General features: G+C 37.9%; 1 long non-coding RNA gene across 1 annotated transcript in view; it reads right to left on the bottom strand.

The window, feature by feature from the left end:
- Positions 1 to 859, bottom strand: part of LOC114551465 (uncharacterized) — a 4,395-nt gene extending 3,536 nt beyond the window's left edge. The window contains exon 1 of the long non-coding RNA XR_003691896.1: positions 752 to 859. This is a non-coding gene — a long non-coding RNA (uncharacterized LOC114551465). The remainder of the gene's footprint in view (positions 1 to 751) is intronic.
- Positions 860 to 4,517: the final 3,658 nt, after the last annotated feature.

The following is a 4,517-nucleotide window of genomic DNA, read 5'->3' as shown; positions in this document are numbered from 1 at the left end:
GAAATAAAGGATCTATAAGACAGAAATAAAGGATCTATAAGACAGAAATTAAGACAGAAATAAAGGATCTATAAGACAGAAATAAAGGATCTATAAGACAGAAATTAAGACAGAAATAAAGGATCTATAAGACAGAAATAAAGGATCTATAAGACAGTATACGGCCAGATACCCCGACAACATGGCGGTGGATCATTGTGAAGACGCCAGTTTGAATTAACCACAAGTCCAGTTGTGTTGGTTTCTCTGCTGCTTTCTGCTCTTTAACTAAACTAACCACAGCTGGAGTTGACCAGTCAAACATTACAGACATAGAGTTAAATATCACAGCTGGAGTTGAAGTATCTGAACATTTATAACTTGTACTTAAGTTTTATCTGAACTATCTATATATCTTGTACTTAAGATTCGGCATAAAAGATCCAAATGAACTTTACCACACGTTCACAGGAAATGACCACAGGAAACATCTGGAAAGCATTATCCATCTTCAAAACAGAAAGGTCTTTGTTGGACATGCGCCAATACTATTGGTCAAACTATTGTTCCCACTCCTTCTATGATACAAAATTATAGATATATATGGTTTTCAAACAAAGAAAGACAGAGTGACCATTTTGAGAATAGGGTGCTGTCGCTCTCCGAGATCAACAGTGTCAGCGGATTCCTCTTCATACAACATCACAGCATCGCTACTAAAGACACCACAGAGTTCAACAGTCAAATGTTACAGACAGACGAGTTAAATTACCTTCAGCTTGAGCTCCACACGGAGAGAAAAAGCTGTGTCACAAACTCTGGAAAGTGCAAGTAAACTAAAACAAGAATATAAACAAGGAAACACCCAGAGAGGCTCAGCATTACCTTATCTACTGCTGACAGTGAACATACCCCAGACACACACACACACACACACACACACCCCCCCCCCCCCACACACACACACACACACACACACACACACACAGACTCCAGGGTGTTTAGAGATGTCTGTCTTAACTTAATAGAATAGAATACTAAATCACAATAATATAATTTATAATTTTAATATTGTTATAATACTGTTAGTCTATAACAGGGAACTTAAATGTAGTTGAAAAAAAATACATCTTGCAGCATAATCTTAAAACAATCTGATTTAATGCAACTTCAGTTGAATGTTCTCCCTATATTCATCAATCACACGCACACAGTAATGAGCATAGGCTACTACATACTGGCCAACATTTAGTCCTTAAAATACAGGCGTGGGGGGGTAATACCTAACCCATTGCTATTATTAACCATGTGTGTTAATTGTATAGCCCACTAACCATTGTAAATCAAAAGTGGAATGTTTCCAAAATTCCCTAGCTAAACTTTCCATGGAAAGCAATATTAAAAATATATAGTTCATTCCCATTAATTCCCATGAAAGCTTCCCAGTTGGAATGTTTCCAAAATTCCCCAGCTAAACTTTCTATGGAAAGTTTCCTGAAATTTACAGAAAATGTCATCCCCTTTGCAACCCTACACATAGAATATACACTAAATGGGGGTATAATTTTTACAAAAGTATACTAAAGTAAATAATACATTGTGTTAAAAGTAAGTGTTTATTAATTAAGTATTACCAAAATAAATACATGAAATGTAATAAAATGTAATTTAGAAAGTGTGGTGAGATACAAACATAGAAATGAAACTAATAAAATCTGTAAGCATGTTTTTGTGTGTGAATATGTTTGGAGGAGCTCTGCTTGTAGTTCCTGCTCAGAGATGCTGTTTCTGAATGGAGGTCAGAGGTCAAAGGTCATGTGATATGGGAAAAATTAACATACATAGAAATTCTTGAACCCATCAACTTTGTCTCCTCCTTTAACCTTAAATATATCATCTGTTTCTACCATAACTCAGGAAATGGTGAGCTTGAGTATAAAATTCATTTTATCATTCTGTATGCCACATTTTATATTCTCAAGCAGACATTTCCTAATTCGTCTCCTAATTTTGTATCTTTTCTCAAATAATTTAAATCTCTACTTAGATCATTGGATAACAAAAAAAGTATCAAAACTGTGTTAACTGTAGAGCTTTTATCCCAGAAACCTCTGACTAACTGTAAATGTATGTGTACATGTACCTCTTTTTATTTATTGATGTTTCTATGTAATGATTCTGTTATTAACAACGACATGATGATTTATAATGTTACTGATTATTGGTAATGTTGTCATTTGTCATTTTAGAGAGAAATACCAAAATTAAGAACAATCCAACTAACCCAAAGTCCCCAGTTTGTCGTCTCTGAGCTGGTGGTGACATCATGGCGCCTCTGATGGACATCAGCAGGAACTACAAGCAGAGCTCCTCCAAACATATGAAATGACATTTTATGTACTTTGTCATACTATATTCTTTAATTCTAATCATTTTATTTTTATGCAAATATATTATTTTAATGAATAATTTTAAAATACCTGATCAATGAATGAACGTTTCAGATTTTTTTTTATTTATTTAGGGACTGTTCATTATTTATTTAAGGAGCCACTGGAGGAGTTTTGGGACCTTTAGCCAAAAAAGACATGACCCTCCCCCAACAACTTATCGATACCTTCTGTAATGGTTTGCGCTTAGCAAAGATAAACATATTCCCATTGTTGTTTTAAAGCCATGACATACGTGACTAAACCTCTGCTTTCTCATCTGATGCATCCCACTCCTCTGTTATACTGTGGGGGGCATTTCAGTAGATTTACTCACTAACATTGTTATAATGTGGGGGCCATTTCAGTAGATTTACTCACTAACATTGTTATAGTGTGGGGGCCATTTCAGTAGATTTACTCACTAACATTGTTATAGTGGGGGGGCCATTTCAGTAGATTTACTCACTAACATTGTTATGGTGGGGGGGCCATTTCAGTAGATTTACTCACTAACATTGTTATAGTGTGGGGGCCATTTCAGTAGATTTCCTCACTAACATTGTTATGGTGGGGGGGCCATTTCAGTAGATTTACTCACTAACATTGTTATAATGTGGGGGCCATTCCGGTAGATTTACTCACTAACATTGTTATAGTGGGGGGGCCATTTCAGTAGATTTACTCACTAACATTGTTATGGTGGGGGGGCCATTTCAGTAGATTTACTCACTAACATTGTTATAGTGTGGGGGCCATTTCAGTAGATTTACTCACTAACATTGTTATGGTGGGGGGGCCATTTCAGTAGATTTACTCACTAACATTGTTATGGTGGGGGCCATTTCAGTAGATTTACTCACTAACGTAGTTGTGGAAACACAATAAGAATGGAAACTATGTGCACACTTCCTGCATTACTGCATTACTTCAAATACTAAGATACTCCTCTAGTAAACTAGTATTCACATGAAATAAAACAATAACATATTGAGACCATTCAGGAAGGCACTCAACACACAAACTGTTTACTATGGACTCGTCATTAGGCTTCCTCCACTTCGTCGTTTAAACAAAGTGGAATAAACGTATAAATGTCCAAATCTACACAAAACCTGCAATCACTTAGTAAGCTGACATCAAATATGGCATTGAGGAAACCTTGGCACGGTAAGATGTCCAGACTAGCAACAGTCATTTTCGTTTTCCTGCTGCTCCCATCGTCAGCCAGGAAAATACTTTTATTTACTAAAGCAGTATATGAAATCAGATGTATTACCTACCACCATTTAGTTGTTTTGTGTTATTTAAGATATTTATAAAATATCTGATCATGCCAGACCATAGACTGTTATACAGTCTATTTGCCAGACGTCATTATTCCACTAATTTTTTAAACAATGCAATTATCCGTTTCAGCCACCAGGGGGGCAGCTCCCCCTGCCCCACAGCAAACTCATGGGTCAGACCCTTCTGACTGGTAGCGGGGGCCGAGACTAAGAGCCACACACACACAGACACACACACAGACACACACACACACACACACACACTCACACACACACACTCACACACAGACACACACTCACACACACACACACACACACACACACACACACACACACACACATTAATTCACTAAGCTAGCGATGCTAACAGACAGTCTGCAGTTTGAAAAATATTTTTTATTCTTTTAAAATCATGAAAACAATCAGAACTTGTTATTCATCTTTGTTAATCTTCTTCACTCTCTTTATTTCTCTTCTGACACGTCATCTCTGTTTCTGCTGTCGCTGGCAGCTGATTGGACGAGGAGAGGGGACCAATCAGGAGCAGCCGTTCATTCGGAGTGTTCCACTTTAGTAAAACCATTTTAATCTCAGCTGAGGGAGAAACAATCAGAGAAAAGTTCTGTTAGGGAAGAGACAAACTGGACCAGAACCAGAACCAGGACCAGGACCAGAACCAGGACCAGGACCAGGACCAGGACCAGGATCAGGACCAGGACCAGGACCAGGACCAGAACCAGAACCAGGACCAGGATCAGGACCAGGACCAGGACCAGGACCAGAACCAGAACGAGGACCAGGACCAGGATCTGGACCAGGA

This window comes from Perca flavescens, unplaced genomic scaffold, assembly GCF_004354835.1.
Source record: "Perca flavescens isolate YP-PL-M2 unplaced genomic scaffold, PFLA_1.0 EPR50_1.1_unplaced_scaf_1, whole genome shotgun sequence".
Taxonomy (NCBI): domain Eukaryota; kingdom Metazoa; phylum Chordata; class Actinopteri; order Perciformes; family Percidae; genus Perca; species Perca flavescens.
The sequence above is the reverse complement of the archived record's forward strand: the minus strand, read 5'-3'. Positions and strand labels throughout refer to the sequence as shown.